The sequence below is a fragment of the Thalassophryne amazonica genome, chromosome 20, assembly GCF_902500255.1.
Source record: "Thalassophryne amazonica chromosome 20, fThaAma1.1, whole genome shotgun sequence".
Taxonomy (NCBI): domain Eukaryota; kingdom Metazoa; phylum Chordata; class Actinopteri; order Batrachoidiformes; family Batrachoididae; genus Thalassophryne; species Thalassophryne amazonica.
Window position 1 is genome coordinate 29,451,421 of NC_047122.1, and position 24,530 is coordinate 29,475,950.

Sequence of the window (24,530 nt, forward strand, 5' to 3'; positions counted from 1 at the left end):
TTGCGCTGCGGTGGTTTGAATCATATTTGTCTAATAGATTACAGTTTGTTCATGTAAATGGGGAATCTTCTTCACAGACTAAAGTTAATTATGGAGTTCCACAAGGTTCTGTGCTAGGACCAATTTTATTCACTTTATACATGCTTCCCTTGGGCAGTATTATTAGACGGTATTGCTTAAATTTTCATTGTTACGCAGATGATACCCAGCTTTATCTATCCATGAAGCCAGAGGATACACACCAATTAGCTAAACTGCAGGATTGTCTTACAGACATAAAGACATGGATGACCTCTAATTTCCTGCTTTTAAACTCAGATAAAACTGAAGTTATTGTACTTGGCCCCACAAATCTTAGAAGCATGGTGTCTAACCAGATCGTTACTCTGGATGGCATTTCCCTGATCTCTAGTAATACTGTGAGAAATCTTGGAGTTATTTTTGATCAGGATATGTCATTCAAAGCGCATATTAAACAAATATGTAGGACTGCCTTTTTGCATTTACGCAATATCTCTAAAATCAGAAAGGTCTTGTCTCAGAGTGATGCTGAAAAACTAATTCATGCATTTATTTCCTCTAGGCTGGACTATTGTAATTCATTATTATCAGGTTGTCCTAAAAGTTCCCTAAAAAGCCTTCAGTTGGTTCAGAATGCTGCAGCTAGAGTACTGACGGGACTAGCAGGAGAGAGCATATCTCACCCGTGTTGGCCTCCCTTCATTGGCTTCCTGTTAATGCTAGAATAGAATTTAAAATTCTTCTTCTTACTTATAAGGTTTTGAATAATCAGGTCCCATCTTATCTTAGGGACCTCGTAGTACCATATTACCCCATTAGAGCGCTTCGCTCTCAGACTGCGGGCTTACTTGTAGTTCCTAGGGTTTGTAAGAGTAGAATGGGAGGCAGAGCCTTCAGCTTTCAGGCTCCTCTCCTGTGGAACCAGCTCCCAATTCAGATCAGGGAGACAGATACCCTCTCTACTTTTAAGATTAGGCTTAAAACTTTCCTTTTCGCTAAGGCTTATAGTTAGGGCTGGATCGGGTGACCCTGGACCATCCCTTGGTTATGTTGCTTTAGACGTAGACTGTGGGGGGGTTCCCATGATGCACTGTTTCTTTCTCTTTTTGCTCCGTATGCATCACTCTGCATTTAATCATTAGTGATCGATCTCTTTTTCCTGGTTCTTTCCCTCAGCCCCAACCAGTCTCAGCAGAAGACTGCCCCTCCCTGAGCCTGGTTCTGCTGGAGGTTTCTTCCTGTTAAAAGGGAGTTTTTCCTTCCCACTGTGGCCAAGTGCTTGCTCATAGGGGGTCGTTTTGACCGTTGGGGTTTTTCATAATTATTGTATGGCCTTGCCTTGCAATGGGGAGCGCCTTGGGGCAACTGTTTGTTGTGATTTGGCGCTATATAAGAAAAAAAGTTAAAGTTACTGTCACCAATCACCTCTTTGTTGCCTTCACATTTTCACTTTTGTGGTGATGCAGATTCACGCTCCACTGCCTTCTCTTATGATGAGCAATATGTATGCTCCTCCGTGTCACAAAAATAAGGGTTCTCAAACTTGTTTGCCTGCACTAGCAAGTAGACAGTATATAGGGGCACAATTAGGGTTGGGTATTGAGAACCAGTTCTTTTCGGGTATCGTTTGGAATTGATTCGACCCACCGATAACAGTCTTTCTGCTTAACGATTCCCTTATCGGTCCTTCAGAGCGGCCGTTGTTTTTGCGGGTGTTTGTCGGGAAAATGATAATTTCTTTATGTTGATTACAGACCCTGCAGCGGCTCTGTAGTCAACCGCCTCTGCAGCAAGACTCCACTTTGAAGCGTGAACCAATGAAGCAGTGCTTCGATCCGCTGGCTCTCTGGTTCTTTGATTCGCTGCTCTTCAGAAGCAGTAAGTCCGCTTCTTAACGCCTCTCAAAGCCATTAAAATATGTCAATCGTGAGTCACTTTTGTGTGGATTAAAGTCACTAACTGGGACTCTTGTCTTGTTGCAATCAAGAAACAAGAATCGTCCTCCGTTCCGTTCACACAGCTCCAAACGCTGAGCGGCTCTCTGCTGAGACAGTGTCCAGTCGGAATTAATAACTTCAAAAGGAATTGACTCTTTAAATAAAATGACACCTCTTTCCAAACGCTGTAATACAAACAATAAATTACAATCAACTAAAATGTTTTTTTCCTCCGTGCAGCACAGCTGCAAGAGCTCAGTTCAGATGTATGGAGTGACATTCATGCCAATAATATCTGAAAGGAAATGCTTTAGACAAAAACTACAGATTTCGTTTATTTCTATTTGTGTCCAGAGATCAAGGATCCACTATGGAGAGTTTATTATCTCCAGAGTTTAAGGATCCAGTGACCAATTTCATATTTATTTACTTTAAGACTCAATAAAATGTTGTTGACATAGAAAACCTGTAAAGCTGACTTTCAGTACACAGAAAATTCACAAGAGGTATCGATAAGGGAATCAATCAATAAGGATAATGATAAGGATCTATAAAATCTTAATACCTGTCCCTAGGCACAACCACTGATTCTTCCCCCAGACTTCTTTCCGTGCTGCAAAATGCAAAAGACGGAGGCAGTACGCCCATTTTGGGATACTGTATTAACATGGCGGTCGAGATGAGAGGGACTGCTCCCTTGTAGATGTGAAAGGCTCTAAATGTATGAAAACACTGAATGTGCGGGAGACTGCTGCGGCACCCCCACACTCATATTCCCTCAATTCAGATGACGGACTATCTTAAAGTTTAGTGTACATAAACAATCAAATGTATATGTGCGGTGTTTCAATTCTGATGTGTGCCATTATTACGTTCAACTAGTAATAATTGTGGATTAATTGCTGTATTTTTTTTGTCTGAGGTAATAGGGTGTGATATGAATTGCCCTTTTAGGGATCAATTAAGAATCTTTGAATCTATTTCAGGTAATTTATACACTAATGAACAGGTTGTTTTGAACGCTATATTCCAGTTCTAACAAATAATGCCCCTAAATCCTACACACTGTAGGTTTAAGGAGAAATCAGTATTTTGGTAAGAGGTCACAGCACCCATAACCCAGTTTAGAAATCCCCAGTATCTCATCAATCTCATCCGGCACTGTGCAACATTACAGCATACATACACAGTTGTGTCGGATGAAACGGGCTGCAATGGAGAACGTTTCTCAGCTGTTTCTTACAGGTTCACCCATCCATCTCAAAAACAGCATCGCTGGGACCAGTGCGCAAACAGCTGACACATCCAAGAACTCCCACAGCGCCGGGGATTAACCAAGAGAACTAATAAGACAAAGCTTAATGTGATGGTTAACCAGTCCGCAGCGTTCCTCCTTTACATGCGTCCTTACACAAAGCCTCCCAGAAGAGTGGGAGGGAGTCTGAGTGAGCCTGATGAGCTCATGTTGTGTGGAGGGAGTCAGAAGTGTCTAAGTTCATCTCTGCGCTATTTCTGGAACCAACTGTTGCGTAACACCTACAGCTCAGCGCAAACAGAGTTATCCCGTCCTTCTGGTCTTCAAGGAACACGCCACAGACAGACGGCTGCAAACATAAGCGAGCAGCGTCCTTTTCAACATTTTTCACATGAAACAAAGACTTGACACCAGCAGAGCCACTCAGCCCTGACGCATCAAAGTAACTGAAGTCAATTAACTCAAAATTCAATGAGTGGAAAAACAAAAGAAGTCATGAACATATAATGAAGCGCGCTTGAGACAAAGAGTAAAAGCAAACAAAACAAATGCAAACAAAACAAAAGCATTTCCTGCAGCGAGGAGTTAAAAAAAGCCAAAGTGATGAGCAGATGCACTGTACCTGTTACCGCAGAAAAGAGCTGCGTTTGCTGGTTCCACAAGTCGTTATGGGGGAACCCCTGATATTCCCGACCCAGACGCTTCCTGACATTCCTTGTGTGAGGAATGCGGGGAGGAAAACTGTACAACCAGAGGGGCTCAGAAAGCCGAGCGTCTGGATGTCGTCTGTTTGCTCGAGTGCACAACTGCGTCTGGCGTTCCTGTGCTGTGAGCCGAGCTTTCACTTCTTACTTCTGCCTCGCCTCCACTGTTCAGTGCAGCAACCACGCTCCTCTTCCCATCACGCCTGCCTTCGCCTTCCTTTTCCCCTCCTCTCCTCCCTCATTTTGCAGCACCCCCCCCCCCCCCCCCACACACACACACACACACACACACAAACACCACTTCCTTAAATCCCTACTCTGAATCAGGGAAAGCCCTACCCGCCTGTGCGCAGGCTTCCCAGAGCTAGTAAGCGGTGTTCTCTCCGTCTATAAAAAGCAAAACAAAGCAGGATGATGTGTCTAAAAGCGGCACAGGATACTAATTCCTCTGTACGCAGTCCCAACACTGAACATCAGATTAGCTGCTAACCTACTTGCAGCCTACAACCTCTCACATCTCCACAGCAGCTATAAATACTGTGCATTGATCCTATCTGTGCATCAGGGACACATGGCAACGTGTAATGGCACCAGCGAGCGATCTGTAGAGAAACACTGGATTAACCCGGACCTGAATCTACAACAGGTGCTGCCAAGTTGAGCTGTGACCATAGACTGTCTGTATTCAGGACAAGCTCTTCATGACGTCACCTGCAGGGTTTCTGAACAGCTGGTTTTAAGCTCAAATGGGGCGGCTCCAGATCCCGTCATATTAGCATTCCCTGACTCCACCTAAAATGCATAAAGAGTTGAACCGTGGTCAAGAGCGGTGTGAACTTGGCAGAATGAAGGAAGCCAAAAACACCGCCCCCCAGCACCACCACCAACAACCATCACATATTTATCAAGAACGGTAAAGCTAACATGCTAACTTTGGTTTGTTGCTCGATTAGCGGATATGTTTGCAGTTCTACAGCTGTGTGGTTCTTGTAACAGGTAGCTTGGCTGCGGATAGCAAAAACAATGACTGGCAAAATAGCAACTGTGACATCATCCATGTAGCTAATGTCAACAAGCTATCAACATGCTAATTAGTGCCAATGGTGCCAACATACAAATTAAATAATACTATAATTTCATTCAACAGAAATACCAGAGCACAGACTTCTTAGATGATTAATTAATAAAATTCACCATATATTTATAATAAAAAGCTCATAAAGGATAAATAGGGTTGCATACACATCAGCTAGCGACCCCTGCTAGCAGCTAATGGTTGGCTGCTTTGAGCTGGCACACTAGATGCCACTCCAAGTGGTCAGGCCCCCTAATTATATGGCTTAAAATAGCTTAAAAGAATGAGTTATATGAACCCCCGCCCCACACGCACACAGTTGTCCTGAATAGTGAAACTCGCTATAGAAACCAAAACCGCTTGCTTATTTGTTTATTTATTTATCTATTGTTATCTGTTTGCACCAGGTTATGAACGTGTTCATTTCTACTGTAAAGTTGGACATCTTAACATGGGGTTGACTCACTTTTGTTGCCAGGTTCAAATAGCTGCTCAAAGCACTGCAGGTTTCGGCTCTTAGGCGTTGGCTTAATTTTTCAGCACAGGAAGATGCCACTTGCTTGTGACTAATAATTGAAAATGCTCAGCTCCATTTCTGAAGAGACACCTGGACTCACTGTGAGTCACACTGTGCATGTGGAACATAAAATAATAGCTATAAACAAAGACTGGATTTAATTTTACAAGGCACACCTGAACCAGTGTTTGAGTCACACCTCAACTCTGGCAATTCCCACACAACTCGACTTTCCTGCTTCTGCTCACATCTACGCATCAGGAGTCGAATTTATGTAATTTTATTTTTAATTCATTTCTTTATTCATTAATTTATTTGCACTTTGAAGAAAATTCAACCAGTGTGCTCCAGCATTGCAGCAGGGAATTCCCTCGAGTCTCTCCAATCCATGAGGCATAGCCTGCACCCCCCCAACCCCATCCACCCCGATCTCCTCCCATGGCTAAAAGCTAATCAATGTAGCAGGCGATGCTACAAGTTTACAAAGCCACATGCTGAGTAAAATAAAGCCTTTTAAGAGAAAGGGTCTGTGCTGATCGTCTGAAACGGACTTGTGCATTTAAAGTGAAGCAGTGTGTTTCTATATATATTTTTTAAAAACATGGTTTGCTCCACTGGCTGTTCTCCACCTCCGCAGATGAAGCTCACTTCTCGGTGGTGGGTAGAGGAAAAAAAAAAACAAAATGCGCATGTGCAGTTGCACATCGAGCGAGTTGCATCATCTCCACATGTGCAGTTGCGCGACACACCTCATCTCGACGGGTGACGTCTTCAAATCTGGGGTAGCGTGATGTGCACATGCGCAGTAGCGCGACGCACCTCATCTCGACGTTCACCTCATCTCGACGGGACACCGGCTCCAAATGAAGTCGTATATCTAATTGAAGAGGTCATGTGATACTTTAAAAAAAAAAATCAAGTTCATGTAGGTCACAAGGTGTCTTTAGTACAGATGCCAAGCTCATAAATACTCCACACATCCTGCAGTGCTGTAAAAGAAACAGTGGCCAATATGCCTAAAAAATTTTAAATCACTGCCTGATATTTAATGTGCAAATAAATGCAAAAAAAAAAAAAGTAAAATCTAATCATCTTATCTACTCCCTACAGAGTACCTCTCATGTAAGTATCAAGTGCCTAAGACATACTGATTATGAGTTATCATATGGACAAGAAAAGGACATGGCTAAAAAGGCTAAAGAGGTCGTGGCTTATAGGTGTGAAGCATTCTGTGCAGTGGCGCACTGATAATAGAACCTTTTAGTATTAATAATATATAAACAACGTATTATAAATAAATGGTAAATGGACTGCATTTATATAGCACTTTTCCACCGGCATCAGACACTCAAAGTGCTTTACCATAATGCCTCACATTCAACCTGATATCAGGGTGCTGCCATACAAGTTACCCACTACACACTGGGAGCAACTAAGGGATTAAGGACCTTGCCCAAGGGCCCTTAATGATTTTCCGGTCAGGCTTGGATTTGAACCAAGGATCCTCTGGTCTCAAGCACAATGCTTTAACCACTAGACCATCACCTCCCCTGCCATTACAGTACTATTAGTACTATGACATACAAGATCTTGTGGTATTTCCACCAAACAAGCAAAAAGAGATCAAGAATTTTGCAATATTAGATTTTTTTCCCCGCAAAACCTCAAACTGTTAATAACCGTTCTGTTTATTCCTTCACTTGTATTTTACAGTGCGCGCACACACACACACATGCATGCACACAAGCTTTTGCCAAATCCTGCAATGTTCATGATTCCAATGGAAGGATGCATCATTAATTAATCACCTCTACATATTTTATTTCTACAAATTTTATCTCTTTATGAAACATTACTAATGACTCAACTTGTTCACAGTAATCAGTCTATCAACCCTTCAGAATCCACTGGGTCTGACTAATTCAGGATAAGCCCAGACCTCACCACTCCTCCCCCCCATTCCCACGACACTGGTAAACACTTCAGGGCACGCGCTTCCTCTCTTGCTCTCACTGCATCAATACCTTAAAACAACGCCGATGATGCAAAACATACTTACAGCCGAGGGCAACCCGCTGAGGACACGCAGACAACAGAAGAACAGACAGCGTTTATGAATGAATCAGTTTCCTGGTAGAGACGTGGAGCTTAATTTTTATTTTTCTGAGGTTCAAGTGATTCCTGTAACCCCCACACACACACAGGCTGGAGTTGTTACAATTTAGCACGATGAAATCCACTGCTGCCACAGATTGCAGACGGATGTGAAAAGCCTGTGGGCAGGTTCAAATATTACCAGCAACTATAAATCAGAATTTATTCAGCACTTTTCAGAAAACTATGCAGCTAATGAACTAAAAATATGCACATATACTCGCAATAAGAAGTTTAAGATAACCACGTCAGAGTGTAGCAGATCATTTACAGCCTCCACAGTGCACGCACGTGCACAGACTACAGCCTGACAGGATAAGGCTCTGTGTCCATACAGCTTTTAAATACAGCATAACCTCCGCCCAACTTCATGGGTGGAGGTTATGTTTTCACCTGTTTGTTTGTCTGTTTGTGAACAGCCTGGAACACACAATTTTTCATACGAGGTCTGTTAGAAAAGTATCCGACCTTTTTATTTTTTTCAAAAACCTGATGGATTTGAATCACGTGTGCTTGCATGAGCCAACCTTGAACCTTTATGCGCATGGGTGATTTTTTTCACGCCTGTCAGTTGAGTCATTTGCTTGCAAGCAGCCTTTGTGTGAGGATGGGTGGAGTCTCTCATCGTTTTTTCTTTACAAGGAAAATGGCAGAACGACTGGAGCAGCGCGACTGCATCAAATTTTGCCAGAAACTGGGCGACAGCCAGGTGGAAACCATTCGGATTATTCAGACGGCTTTCGGTGACGATCCTCTGGGCATCACACAGATTAAGGAGTGGTACAACTGGTTTAAAGACGGCCGCACAACGGTGGAGAGCGCGCCGCGCTCCGGGCGGCCATCAACATGCTGAAATGACCAGATCATTTCCAAAGTGAACTCTGTGGTGATGCGGGACCATCGTGTGACTATCCGAGAAATTGTGGAAGAGGTGGACATCAGCACTTTTTCGGCACTTTCCACTGCGACAGAAGATTTGGCCATGAAAAGAGATGCACAATTTGTATCGATTATTATTTGTATCGTCCACAATTTCTCGGATAGTCACACGACTGAAAAGCCACCGAAAGCCATCTGAATCTTCCGAATGGTGGAAGAGCTGGGCATGTCCCAGCATGTCCTGTGAGGCTTCAACACGAAGGCGCTTTTGCTGCGCCATCAGCTTCGTGCCGATGAATTTCGCTGCATCTCTTTTCATGGCCAAATCTTCTGTCACAGTGGAATGTGCCCAAAAAGTGCTGATGTCCACCTCTTCCACAATTTCTCGGATAGTCACACGACGGTCCCGCATCACCACAGAGTTCACGAAGGTTCAAGGTTGGCTCATGCAAGCACACGTGATTCAAATCCATCAGGTTTTTGAAAAAAATAAAAAGGTCGGATACTTTTCTAACAGACCTCCTTTATCTTCATGAATTTTTTTTTTACTTACAAGTCATATCCTGATAGACAAGAACTGATTCCATTTTCAAGGTCAAAGGCCAAAGTCAGGAAAAATCCCTATCTGTAACAATGAAGAAATTTTCAAAAATTCATAACTCTGTCAAACAACATCAAATTTCTTTCATATTTGAGGGCATTATGTAGGATGGTATTTGATCCACATTACAGATTTTGTAGCCATTTAAATTTAACATTCAAAACCGCATTTAATATATACTAGCGCACTTCCTGTGGGGATCCTCGGGCTCTGGATTGGGTAGTGTTTATAAAATAGGTAGCTGACATTTTTCAAGGGTGGTAATAAATTATGCAAGGTTTCTATAATGAGTTGGAATGGCGTGTGAGTCCAGAATGTTTTAAGAAACTTACGCCTCAAGAGTTTTCAGAAGAAGAACTCAACCCTTTTTGTGGAAAAATTAAGTGACAGCAGTTACTGATCTCAAGTCATTTGGTAATTTATTTACAGAAAAAGGCCAATGTGGCTTAAAACTCTGTTTCAGCATATTTAACGATTAGGTACTGTTAACAAATAGCCGTTGGATGGCCTGAGAGGTCCCACTGGGCTAGAACTTTAATACTTGTTCTGGATCATAGGCGGCAGAAGCAAATTTCACCTGGGTGGGGCTTAATGGCGTATTCCAATGTGGCACGACATGTTGCCAACATCATGATGTCCTCAAAGAGGAGGGACATCTGGGGGGGATTTCCCTCCAGAAATGTTGTTAATTCACCTTGTGGCATAGAAGATGAACGACCTACATATATAGACCTGAGTTGATTCCAGGAGTGTTCTCCAAGTTCTCAGTTTGTGCCCTTGAACTAAACACTTGGCTGGAAAAGGAAGTTCCGATGGACTGGAGTCCGACCCAGAGTCCTTCATACCACAGAATCCAAGAATAAGGCTCGGCCCGATGGGCCGCAGGGCCATTGTAGGACATAACATTGTTAGTTTGCCGGACGTTAATAAACCTGTGTGTGTTGGGGGGCACTGAAGGTCAAACTGGGGGGTGGCACCCTGCCGTGTCCCCTGCTTCCACCGCCTATGCTGGATCATACGTCAGACATGTGGCTGCATTGTCCAAGCAGGCAGGACGTTTTAGTAACACCATGAGAAGCAACTATTGTCTCAAGTGTGCTGTCACAACAAAAGCAGCAGAACAGCCTCAGATGGAATGCACCAACAGTTTACTGCAATTTTCTCTAATCATTTCAAATTGCTTGAGCTGCTGAATGCACAGCTGTGTAAAAAAAAAAGTTCCCTCCACGGATCACTAAGTGTTTCAGGGGGAGAACATAAACACTGTAACAGGGTGCAGAGGCGAGGCAATGTGATAATGGAGCCAAGGGACTGTTTGTGAGAAGAGCTGACATCTTCTGACAGGCTTCCAACACATTTCAGGCTGCCATTTGTCGCCTGTAGCAGAGCGACAGTTTCCGTTCTCATAGTTAGTCATTCTTCTGTCTGATGCACGTAATGTTCTGAGAAAGCTTAGCTCTGATTGGCTGGTGTGCAGCAGCAATGGTGGTTAAAAAGCAACCTGCCCTCTCCATGGTTAACAAACACTTCATTTGTGAGAAATCCTCAGCAAGAGAAATCAACCTGTGAGAGTGAAAGCGGCGACCGTACAGCGAGTTAAAAACCCACCAGGTATTCAAAATGGCAATGAAATAATACAAATCTATAGTGTGTGTGTGTGTGTGTATACATATATATATATATATATACACACACACACACACACACACACACAGTAGTGTTCAGAATAATAGTAGTGCTATGTGACTAAAAAGATTAATCCAGGTTTTGAGTATATTTCTTATTGTTACATGGGAAACAAGGTACCAGTAGATTCAGTAGATTCTCACAAATCCAACAAGACCAAGCATTCATGATATGCACACTCTTAAGGCTATGAAATTGGGCTATTAGTAAAAAAAAAAGTAGAAAAGGGGATGTTCACAATAATAGTAGTGTGGCATTCAGTCAGTGAGTTCGTCAATTTTGTGGAACAAACAGGTGTGAATCAGGTGTCCCCTATTTAAGGATGAAGCCAGCACCTGTTGAACATGCTTTTCTCTTTGAAAGCCTGAGGAAAATGGGACGTTCAACACATTGTTCAAAAGAACAGCATAGATTGATTAAAAGTTGCTTAAAGAGGGGAAACTTATACGCAGGTGCAAAAAATTATAGGCTGTCCATCTACAATGATCTCCAATGCTTTAAAATGGACAAAAAAAAAAACCAGAGACACGTGGAAGAAAATGGAAAACAACCATCAAAATGGATAGAATAATAACCAGAATGGCAAAGGCTCACCCATTGATCAGCTCCAGGATGATCAAAGACAGTCTGGAGTTACCTGTAAGTGCTGTGACAGTTAGAAGTCGCCTGTGTGAAGCTAATTTATTTGCAAGAATCCCCCGCAAAGTCCCTCTGTTAAATAAAAGACGTGCAGAAGAGGTTGCAATTTGCCAAAGAACACATCAACTGGCCTAAAGAGAAATGGAGGAATATTTTGTGGACTGATGAGAGTAAAATTGTTCTTTTTGGTTCCAAGGGCAGCAGACAGTTTGTGAGACGACCCCCAAACTCTGAATTCAAGCCACAGTTCACAGTGAAGACAGTGAAGCATGGTGGTGCAAGCATCATGATATGGGCATGTTTCTCCTACTATGGTGTTGGGCCTATATATCGCATACCAGGTATCATGGATCAGTTTGGATATGTCAAAATACTTGAAGAGGTCATGTTGCCTTATGCTGAAGAGGACATGCCCTTGAAATGGGTGTTTCAACAAGACAATGACCCCAAGCACACTAGTAAACGAGCGAAATCTTGGTTCCAAACCAACAAAATTAATGCCTCGCAGATGTGAAGAAATCATGAAAAACTATGGTTATACAACTAAATACTAGTTTAGTGATTTACAGGATTGCTAAAAAAGCAGTTTGAACATAATAGTTTTGAGTTTGTAGCGTCAACAGCAGATGCTACTATTATTGTGAACACCCCCTTTTCTACTTTTTTTTTACTAATAGCCCAATTTCATAGCCTTAAGAGTGTGCATATCATGAATGCTTGGTCTTGTTGGATTTGTGAGACTCTACTGAATCTACTGGTACCTTGTTTCCCATGTAACAATAAGAAATATACTCAAAACCTGGATTAATCTTTTTAGTCACACAGCACTACTATTATTCTGAACACCACTGTACACACACACACATATATTAGGCATAATCGATACAAATTGGTATCTAGATACAAACGTGCGCGATGCGAGTGTATTGATTCATTCAATGTGCATCGATTCAATTGACAGATGAAACTGTGATCGCATACCTCGCTGCATGCTTGCATCGATTTTTTTCCAAGGCACATTGAATGCACCATCCCTGCTTGGTGTTTTGTTTTGAACACGTGTGGAAGCCAGAAAGCACATTTCTACCACAACAAACATGGAGGTCTGTGAGTGGTTGGAGATTTTTGACGCACCTAAAACATTTAAATCATGCGTTTGGCAATACTTTGGCTGTTTTAAAAAAGATGGGAAACTTCACAAGACGCAGGTCGTTTGTAAAGAATGCTTCACTCGGATATTCCTCAGATCTAAACCGAGCTCCAGCAAAACTCTGGTGAGAAAAGTATCTGAACTTACTTTTGCCAAGGTGTTACTCTGTCAATGAGTGCCTCCCTTTAAGTCACTCGTTGAGAGCGATGTTGTTTTACTGTTTGTTGTACTGTTTAAGTTCTGACAGTGTGATGAAGCAGGTTCCACATATGAGGGAAGTGATTGTTGTTCCATAATGTTCAATCTGGTAAATTTTCTGCTTATAAGGAGTAAAACAAATCCTCTGCCTCTAGTAAAATCAGAAGAAGACCATAGTACTGCACTGAATTGCAGCTTCTTATCTTCTATTTGAATTTTTGGTTGTAATTTCTTTCCATCATAATCGCATGGTGAGGAATCAAATATAATAATTGAAATAATATATAAAATCACATCAAATCGATAACAGGGGTGATCATATTGCATCGTATCGTCAGTATCGTCATGTATCGCTATATGTATCGTATCGTTGTCAGTGATGAGATCCACATGTCTAATATGTATGTGTATCTCACAGACTGTAGGTGTTTTTCTACCCGGAATGTCTGACGTTCCTCCCAGACTGACAGGGAGAACAGAGGTGGAAACAGCAGCTTTCCTTCCAGATTTAAACTGGCACTTTCGGCTGTGTGCTGCAGACTCACCTCCACCCCCTTTGCTCCATTTGTTTTCCTCTCAAACCTTAAATCATTCTTTGCACGATACTCGGGTAAAACTGGCTGCGTTGTCGCCGCGGTCGCCTCTACCTCTTAAACCCGTGCATTCTTTACCCTTGAACCTTCAACCTTGAGCAACTAACTTGCTCATTGCTACAAACACTCCCTTCTTGTATGTTTTTGCCCGTCTTCAGCATGTCACTTCTCCATTTGACCCGCCGCTCTCAGTCGGTATTGCCGTCATTATAAATCTAAAATTCTCATCCACTTACATTTTTATATATGCCAACCCTTCTTTTATCACTTTTCCCTGAGCCTTTTTCTCCCTCCCAGCATCCTTTTCTGTCCCGTATCCCCCCCCCCCCCCCCCCCCCCCCACGGCCCTGTAGGAGGTTCCAGCAGTAGGACACAAGGAACAGCACCTGCAGCCCAAGACTCATGCTGCTCAGTTTCCCTGGCAACACCCCTCATTGGGCTTTGCTTGTGCAAAACCATTAAGCAATGCCAGCTCTGCATGCACATACACACACAGCTGTGCACGTACACACACACCCAAAAAAAAGCACCCCCACACAACCACCCTTATACGGGTTTCCGACTGACAGACTGTTCAGTTTGTTTTAATTTTAGTTTCTTTAAACTGAGCAGTTTCCAAGGCCCAATTTTAAAAAAGAACCCGTGGGACTCTGCAGCCTCGGACAGAGGCAGATATTGTTGGGGCATTTCTCCGCAGATGACGTCAGTCCGCTTCGCTGCTATAAACGGTGCTCTCCACCCCCTCAGAGTGTCATGAGCGCATCACTAAATAATGTGACATCTAGCCCCAGTTTCAGCCTGTTTGACCGCCGCAGGGAGAATTTCTTCCACTCTTCTAGGTTTTGGCGCTGACGTGAGCAGGGATACATCTTGCCATCTCCCACCGCGAGTTTCCCTCCTTTATACCAACGCCACACGCTCACCTTTTCCAGCTGCCAAAATCAATGTTGCTCAGCTAAATTTCCAGGAAGTGGCACTCCAGGCCGCAAAGATCACCTGTGGAGGGAAACACCGGAATGGTGTGGGTGTAAGAAGCTAACGAGCACGATAAGGTCAGTGTTCGTTAGCTCCAATTTAACTTTGCTCGTCTGATCCCTTCACTGCTGCTTGGGTATAAAAGTGTAATTCGAGTGCTTACACAGCAACCCTTAATGAAGCCAAAAACCAGAACCAGAAAAAGACATTTCTACATCAAAGTTCAGGTCATCATCCATCCAGAGGGGCTGCACATAAACAGTGACCGGTGATGCCAATGTGCACGTCGACGCGGTCAACAATCATATGACAGCACCAACAAGTAAGCATGTGAGTCTGCAAATGAAGATTCATTGATCATCTGTTGAGCAAAGGAGGAAAAAAATAAAAACACTTTGCTTCCACAGAGAGATGCCATCAGCCCTGTTGAGACGGTGCACAAACTGCACGCACGCACAAACTTGAAACACAACTGCAGGCCCTTGTGTGCAGCAGGAGGTTGGTGGCATTAGTCACAGTCTCCACTCTGACAGACACTCAAACAGAGTGCTTTTAGCAAAGAAACCCAAAGTGCAGCACAAAAGTGTGCAAACGCAAATCTGTCACACAGCAAAAAAAAAAAAAAAGAGAGAGAGAGAGTGAGTGAGAATCAACCATTTCAACACGTAATAAAATGAAATGGGCCTGAAAAATCTTCTGCTGCCCACCCAAATATTTACTCACAATTATAGTTGAGACTCAGATTAAATATTTCCAATACATGACCCCATCCATCCTCCCTTCAATACGGTGCAGTCGTCCTGTCCCCTTTGCAGAAGAGCACCCCCAGAGTATGATGTTTCCACCCCCATGCTTCATGGTTGGGATGGTTTTCTTGGGGTTGTTCTCATCCTCTAAACATGGTAAGTGGAGTTGATTCCAAAAAGCTCTATTCTGGTCTCATCTGACCACATGACCTTCTCCCATGCCTCCTCTGGATCATCCAGATGGTCACTGGTGAACTTCAAACGGGCCTGGACATGTGCTGGCTTGAGCAGGGGGACCTTGCTGCCCTGCAGGATTTTAAACCATGACAGCATTATGTTTTTACTGATGTAATCTTTGTGACTGTGGTCCCTGCTCTCTTCAGGTCATTGACCAGGTCCTCCTGTGTAGTTCTGAGCTTTCTCAGAATTATCCTTACCCCACAAAGTGAGATCTTGCATGGAATCCCAGACCGAGGGAGACTGACAGTCATCTTGTGTTTCTTCCACTTTCTAATAAATAATCATAACAGTTGTTGTCTTCTACCAAGCTGCTTGCGTGTTGTCCTGTAGTCCATCCCAGCCTTGTGCAGGTCTACAGTTTTGTCCCTGGTGTCCTTAGACAGCTCTTTGGTCTTGGCTATGGTGGACAGGTTGGAGTGTGATTGATTGAGTGTGTGAACAGCTGTCTTTTATACAGGTAACAAGTTCAAACAGGTGCAATTAATACCGGTAAAGAGTGCAGAATAAGAGGGCTTCTTAAAGAAAAATGAACAGGTCTGTGTGAGCCAGACTTCTTGCTGGTTGGTAGGGGATCAAATACTTATTTTATTCAATAAAATATAAATTAATTATTTAGAAATCATACACTGTGATTTACTGGATTTTTTTTTTTTTTTTTAGATTCTCTCTCTCACAGTTGAAGTGTACCTACGATAAAAATTACAGACCTCTGCATTCTTTGTAGGTGGGAAAACCTGCAAAACTGACAGGGGGTCAAATACTTATTTTCCCCACTGTATATTACAGAATTTAAATGCCATGGCTTTGTTTTATTGTGTTTTAAACATAAATATGCAGTTGTGTTCAAAATAACAACAGTGTGTTTTAAACGTGTGTAAACCTCAAAAGCCTTGAAATAGCTTTTATTTTCATACACGGAAATACATTGGGAACACTGCACATTATATTCCAAATCAAAACATGAAGAAAAATTTATCAAATTTGTTTCCCAAAACACACTGACTAGCCTAAACAGAAATGGTGCAACAGCTTGTGGACTTATAAAGCATGGTTGTTCTTTGTGGGTCTAGGGACTGTCTTCACTGTGAAGACAGTGAAGCCCGGTGGAGCAAGCACCATGATATGGAGATGTGTGTTGGACCTATTTATCACAGACCAGAGACCATGGATCAGTTTGAATACTTCAAAATACTTGAAGAGGTCATGCTGCCTGATGCTGAAGAGGAAATTTCCCTCAAATGGGTGTTTCAACAAGACAACGACCCCAAACACACCAGCAAGGGAGCAGCATCTTAGTTCCAGACCAACAAGATTAATGTTATGGAGTGGCCAGCCCAATCCCAAAACCTTAATCCAATAGAAAATTTTGGGGGGGTGACATCAAAAATGCTGTTTCTGAGGCAAAACCAAGCAATGCAGAGGAATTGTGGAATGCAGTCCAGTCATCCTGGGCTGGAATACCTGTTCATAGGTGCCAGAAGTTGGTTGACTCCATGTAACACAGATGTGAAGCAGTTCTCAGAAACAGTGATTATACAACCAAATTATTAGTTCAGTGACTCACAGGAAAGAGAAATCTTTAAGCATTTTTCAGTTTATACAGTAAATGTTTTAAAAACACACTGCTATTATTTTGAACAAAGCTGTATCTGGGCAATTTTAAAATTTAATACAAACTTGAAATAAGACATTTTTGTTTATTTTTACTGGCTAAATTTTATGTTAATTTGTCCTCTCACAATCCATCTGAAGTACCATCATGGCTCACCACTTTGGGAATCACTGCTCTAAAATATTTGATTTGAAATTCAGGATCATTTGGTAAATAGATGAGAGGAAAAATGTTTTTCTGGGTTGCCAAGGAGGATCCAATACAGATGTGCATTGGGATTCGGCACAAGTTTTACGCCAGATGCCCTTCCTGACAATCGCACACAGGCCCTGGTCTTTGCAAGAAGTCTACCAGCCAAATACTATTGCTGCTACTTCTGTCGACTCTGCAACAGACTGGCGACCCGTCCAGGAAGAAGCCCACCTCTCACCCAGTGACTGCTGGAATATGCTCCAGCTCCCCATGACAGCAATTATCCTATTGTAAAAACTAGATTAAATTGAACCCCATTTTCTATAATCTGCACGAGACCACCTAAAAAAACAATTTAGTTTAAAAGTTGAAAAACAAACATTTTTCTTATGCTTATAAATAAATGATATTCAGCAGCATTTTTGACACCCTGAATAAGTGTTTTGCACAGTTCTGTATGTAGCATTGCTTTTTAACATTCTGAGCCAGAAGAACTACTGATGAAAATTAGTGTAACAGTCTCTTATTTGCATTAATTCATGTCCCATTAGTACGGTGTTCTATGGCAACCTAAACACTGAAATAAAAAACTTTAAGCACTGCAGCTAACTCTATGAAAAAGCAATGCATTTTAAAAGTAAAACAAAAAGCCTGCAAGGCAGCCTTACTGTATGCACACATGTTAATAAATAATCAAAATTACACAAACAGGTTGCAGCCTGAAATATGTGCAATTAGCTGACAAATTGGTTTCCGATGTTACCAGGTGCTGCGGCGGTTCTGTCTGTCAGCGTGATGTCGCCACCCTGAGATCTGACTTGTTCAAGAGCAAAACACCCTCCTCTTTAGCCGCGGCCCAAGGTGATCAAAAACACTGGCATTTGTTGGATACAACTAAGAATTACGACTCATCCTAATTTGGGGAGGGAGCGGGCAGATTTGGAAAAACCATTGCAAGCTGAACCTGCTCTCTGATGGTCTTATTTTAAATCAGCAAAAAACACATTTTGCACAGTGTGACTGCCGGAAAAAGCGAGACTCAAAGTGGTTATTAAAAAAATAAATCAATCTGGATTTTAACATAAGTGACTTAAACACAACATCCATCCATTTTATAAAACTACTTAAGGGTCACGGGGGCTGCAGCCTGTCTCAGCAATTCATGACGCAAGAGGCGGTGTTGACCCTGAACGGGCCACCACTCCACTGCAGGGCCTCATCTAGACAAACTGACTCACATCTATGGCCACCAATCCACCTAACCTGCATGTTTTTGGCAGTGTGAGGAAGCCCGAGCACCCGAAGGGAAGCCACAAATACATGGAAGAGCATGCAACTTTCACACAGAAAGGACGAGGTGGCAACTGAATCCAGGACCTTCCAGCTGTTAGCCAGCAGTGCTAACCGCTAAAAGCCGCTGTACCGCCTGATAACCAACATAATTTTAATAAAAGCTCCACTTTTTAAAATAACATTTATCAAGATACACACACCTGTGTAGCATAAACAGAAATTCGCCGTCTATCACTACATTAAATTCCATTCACACAAAAATATGACCATAAACATTTCTCCCTGGCTGGTCCCTCCCTGTTTCACCTCCCTCCTGCCAAGAGAAAGCTTCTCTGAGGTTACCACCAAGCTAAACAGACTTCCCTGAACTAGTTTCTGCTGGTCTGTTGTAGTTACTGTTGCTAAAACCTTGGTTTATTCCTGCCCCTGGGAGGAGAAGTTCCCTTTGTGTGACTGGCGGTGCAGTCGCACACTGTAATTTGAAAGAATTGTACAGAAACACTGGTTTGGCTGCCTGAGCATGACACAACATGCAAAAATCCCTCAGCCCAGGCCAATCAAGGCTGTTAACCCTTACGCTGCACTCCACTCAGCTTTGCATTTTCTTTTAGAGCAAACAATAAACTAAGTGCAATCATATAGCAGGACACTACATGCAATCTGGAGATCAGACATTGTGTTCCAATTTGCATTTTGCATCATGTTAAACTTCTGCAAACCATGACAAAATAATACATCCACGCCAGGCCACCTCCAAGTTAGCATGTAACTGATTAGCAGAGGGGTGGATGCTTTTGACCCTGAATATGCATGAGGTCAGAGATGTGGTTTATTATTAACAGGAAACTGCTGTCAGCTTGTTGCAAAATACACAAGGTGGCTGCATTTTGTTTTGTCAACTTCTATTTAAAGACAGAGGAACATTCTGCATGTGCTCACAAAAAAACACATTTAGCTCCTTGCAAATTCCACATTTTCTGGAATATAGACATGCAAAGCATGCTGTGAGGATGGGAATTCTATATTTAATCATTCCTCAAACGCTTTAGAGGATAACATATTACACTTTGTTCAATGCACCAGTTTTTACGCGTCTTGGACTTTGGTGCAAGAAAATGTTTTTAAGAGGAGAGAACGGGAGAGGTTGATTCAACAAACATGGTACTGTGAGAAGGGAAACCCAAACGTCACATAAACTGTAAAGGTAGTACCATGATCAACTGAAAAAAAACCCCACAGAGAATAAAAACAGAAACTAGAATGCCAGAACTGGAGAAGCTGACTGTTAACAGATCTGCTGTACTCGACTTGAATCAGTGGACTTTAAATTGGGGTCAAAGGTTTCCACCTCACTAATGCTGCACTGCAATATGTAGATAAGCCAAGGTGAATATATATACAACCCCTGGCAAAAATTATGGAATCACTGGCCTCAGAGGATGTTCATTCAGTTGTTTAATTTTGTAGGAAAAAAGCAGATCACAGAGATGACACAAAACTAAAGTCATTTCAAATGGCAACTTTCTGGCTTTAAGAAACACTATAAGAAATCAAGAAAAAAATATTATGGTAGTCAGTAACGGTTACTTTTTTAGACCAAGCAGAGGAAAAAAATATGGAATGACTCAATTCTGAGGAAAAAATTATGGAATCACCCTGTAAATTTTCATCCTCAAAACTAACACCTGCATCAAATCACATCTGCTCGTTGACATTGACCCTGTGCCATGACATTGACCCTACGTGTCTTCTTGCAAGGAATGTTTTCGCATTTTTTGCTCTATGGCAAGATGCATTATCATCTTGAAAAATGATTTCATCATCCCCAAACATCCTTTCAATTGCCCAAAATATCAACGTAAACTTGTGCATTTTTTGATGATGTAATGACAGCCATCTCCCCAGTGCCTTTACCTGACATGCAGCCCCATATCATCAATGACTGTGGAAATTTACATGTTCTCTTCAGGCAGTCATCTTTATAAATCTCATTGGAACGGCACCAAACAAAAGTTCCAGCATCATCACCTTGCCCAATGCAGATTCGAGATTCAACACTGAATATGACTTTCATCCAGTCATCCACAGTCCACGATTGCTTTTCCTTAGCCCATTGTAACCTTGTTTTTTTCTGTTTAGGTGTTAATGATGGCTTTTGTTTAGCTTTTCTGTATGTAAATCCCATTTCCATTAGGCGGTTTCTTACAGTTCGGTCACAGACGTTGACTCCAGTTTCCTCCCCTCGTTCCTCATTTGTTTTGTTGTGCATTTTTCGATTTTTGAGACATATTGCTTTAAGTTTTCTGTCTTGATGCTTTGATGTCTTCCTTGGTCTACCAGTATGTTTGCCTTTAACAACCTTCTCATGTTGTTTGTATTTGGTCCAGAGTTTAGACACAGCTGACTGTGAACAACCAACATCTTTTGCAGCATTGCATGATGATTTACTCTCTTTTAAGAGTTTGATAATCCTCTCCTTTGTTTCAATTGACATCTCTCGTGTTGGAGCCATGATTCATGTCAGTCCAATTGGTGCAACAGCTCTCCAAGGTGTGTTCACTCCTTTTTAGATGCAGACTAACGAGCAGATCTGATATGATGCAGGTGTTAGTTTTGGGGATGAAAATTTACAGGGTGATTCCATAATTTTTTCCTCAGAATTGAGTGATTCCATAGGCGCCATCGCCGTAGATAAAGGTTTAAATAGGTCAAGGTTAGCCATCTTTGAACTTGTCCAAGGTCTGAGTCCCAAGAATGTTCCCTGTGAATTTGAAGACTCTGGCAGTAATAGGACTGAACTTATGCTGAGCACAGACAGATGGACAGACACAAAGCCTTTGCAATACCCGATGGCCATATTTGATGGTCTCGAGTAATAAAGCCTACCAGCTCTGCTGAAAGGAACAAAATACAAAGGGGAAAAATTTAACAGGGTCTCACCCACCTGTAGAATGATTTCCAAGATTAAATATGTAAAGTCCACTCAACCAAAGAAGTTCTCATGCAGGGATTGTGTGCAGGATGGCCAGCTGGAAAACAATGTCCAGGTCCACTCTAAGTCCTCACACATGGATCGCATGTGATCGCTGGCTGGAGAATAATGTCCGACTGCAGCTCCGCTGTCCGCTCCTCAAGTTCTCTCACAATTCTGAGACGTTGATAGAAAGTCCATTGTCTCTTGAAAATAATGTCTTCTGACTTTTTCCAATGAAAGAAATACATCTGCATGTGCAGGCAGCATCTAAAAGCAGGGTCATGGAGACATTCCATGTCCATGATAACCACAGCAGTAAAATGGCATCCTGTGACACAACCACATGCTAGGTTCCAAAATCCGACAGACTCTGAAGAAGTTAAGAGTTTCACGGTGAAGTGTGTCGTCTCTTCTGTAAATCTGAGCCAGATGTAGCAGCATTTGTTTCACTGTCTGTCGGCCATCAGGATGTTTCTGCTTTTTCTAAAATGTACATGCTGAGAAATGCCAAGTAAGATGTTTTTCCGGAAATGCACCTGCTAACTCTCAGAGTGAGGGAATAATTAGTAATAAAATACATCAGCAACCACTAATTATTAACACGTGCGCGGATAGACTTACATTCATGAATACTTTGATGCTGTGTTGTTAACTGGGATGTTACATCACATACGACATGTTTAAAGAATTTTACAAAGTGGGCTTTTTCACAAATTATTATTATCCCCCCCCCCCAAAAAAAAAAAACTTGGTGAAAAGATTTAACACATGCAGTTAGTTACATTTTAACAAAAAGTGCATGATGGAACATGAATATTAAAAAGACTTAACATTTTAAAGTACATAGAAGCCGTGAGGAAGTACAAACTCAAAAGGCTGATTTTTGACACACCCCCCCCCCCCCCCCCCCCACACACACACACCCACACAAATGTGGTTTTGGACTGCAGACGTGCCTGGTGCAACTGTATACCCCCCCAGATATCTTTCCCCCACCCTTGAAAGGCAACATTCCTGCAGGGCAGCAATAATTAAAGCTTACCCAAACCTTGACATGGCCCAATCAGGATGGAGCAATGTTTAAACTCCATCTCTCATAGATATTTTATGGTTCCAGATGAGGCACAGTTTGACTGGCAGTGAAAAATATTGGTATTCTTTCTGTATCCATCCATAGCTACCTACAGTTTTAATATTTCCTATTCTGAAGTATCTTATCCTCCTTCCAAATATACAAATATATGGACCTGACTGACATCCTGAAATATGATAAGATTATTATGGCTGTGACGGTACGCATGCTCTGATTGGCTGATGTCCAGTCTGATATTTTCGCATATCAGCCCGTTACCATGACAATCAGTCCGGATCACGTATCAGATTTGTTACAAACCAGAAAGCTAAAAACACGATTAGAAAAACCAAGTCGGACATGAACGTAGTCCATAAACATGTAAAGAGCAGTGGAAAAAACACACAGCTTGAAAGCTTACCAGCCGACAACCGGACCGTCTGTTAGCAAGTTCTTCATGGAGGTGAAGCAAACAGGTCGGACTATGAGCCATCAACAGCTTTCATACTTGGGCGATACTGTAAGTTTGCGTGTTTATATATAATAGCCATATAATAAACAAATTATTAACCTCGCTTGCTCGATCTGTACGGGATTATCAGACCGAGGTGTTTTTTGTACTGTCAACACCTCGTCGGATATTTTCCTGTATAGAGCTCGTGCTCAGTTAATAATCCTTTAATATTTGTCCATGATGGGGTGGGGGGTAAGATATCCTCACTTGGACCCCCCGGATAACCTTGGCAGCATTAAACAATGATGTAGCAACCTTCAAACTGTATTACTGATTAGTTTACCGAAGTCTGATGTGGATTTTAGCCTTACTAGCAGGTAACTAACTGGTAGACACTTTTTTTTAAATAAATTGGGACAGCTGTTAACTCACAGTCAACTAGGGTGACAATGCTACAGCAGGTTTGCTTTGCTTTGGGATATCCAGGTCAGGATATCTGCCAACCTTTGTGCATCCACAAGTATATGTGTTGGAGATGGGAATAGGTTTTCTATGAAATGGCCCACAGTCCAGAGCAAGAAAACATCATCGAGACAGACAGGATTAATGCTGTTTTCCACTCTGTCAGCCATGTATGAATCTGGGTAGGATGAAAGGGGTGGTAATACTGCAGCAGACTTGCTTTCCAGGGGTGGGGAGATATCCTAGGACAACTTCCATGGGGGGTAAGATATCCAGGGGGAAGATAATAGGGACACCGGGAATCGATCGTTCATACATTCTCTCATGAAACTGCACTTTAATGCCAAAACTATAGGAGGCAGTGTAGTGCAAATCCATTATTTTTATTCTTCTGTCCCTCTCCAAAGACAGACTAACTCTCAAAGACTTTTTTTGTGCCAGCTGGAGAATTTTCAACCACTTTGACCTCCTCCTCCTCATCATGTTGTTATTTGCAACAATCCAGCTGTTGCAAAAGTTACTCTGGGAGTATTCCGGTACATTCCCAAGTGTAGTCTTTTATCCCGTCCACATGTGTGTGTGTGTGAAGGACTAAGTCCCCTTTGGAGTTCCCTAAAAGTGTTTGCTTTCATGTAAAGCACACAGAGTTATCTAAATTAAAGAAATAAAGTATACTTAGAAATAAAACTATAAATGAAAGGTTGCCTGGCCTCAACAGAGCAATTCAGTGGAAAATTTACATACTCAGCAGCTGTAGAACTGTTGCTGTGTCCAAGAAGAGTCAAGATTGTGCAAAAACCGCGAGGCCGGCAGTGGTTGTGAAAATGTGTGCATCAACAGTGAGACTTAATTCTAGCAAACCATTAGAAGCTATGTTTTGGAGACTTCTGGCAAAGTGGAAGCACCGTTTGCTTGATTTTTTTTTTTTTAGAAGAGTCACTGTGGGGAATTCTCAGACCACAAAGGCTTTTACAGCTTGGCCGCAATATTGGTTCTGCAAATCAGAAATGTTTACCCAGGTCTGAAGACAGCAGTGTGACCAAGCATCTTTTTTGCGATGTCATTGCTGAAAAGCGAGGATCAACATCACACACTGTAATT

At 42.2% G+C, this 24,530-nt stretch overlaps 1 protein-coding gene and 1 long non-coding RNA gene across 3 annotated transcripts in view; both read right to left on the bottom strand.

The window, feature by feature from the left end:
- The window catches only part of hivep1 (HIVEP zinc finger 1), a 147,423-nt gene that overhangs the window by 66,799 nt on the left and 56,094 nt on the right, over positions 1 to 24,530 (bottom strand). The gene's annotated exons all lie outside the window — the stretch shown is intronic.
- Positions 1,672 to 22,518, bottom strand: LOC117502093. Its single transcript, XR_004558176.1, has 3 exons — positions 22,438 to 22,518; positions 7,049 to 7,054; positions 1,672 to 1,682 (listed from the first exon to the last, which is right to left on the bottom strand). It is a non-coding gene; the product is annotated as an uncharacterized LOC117502093 (long non-coding RNA).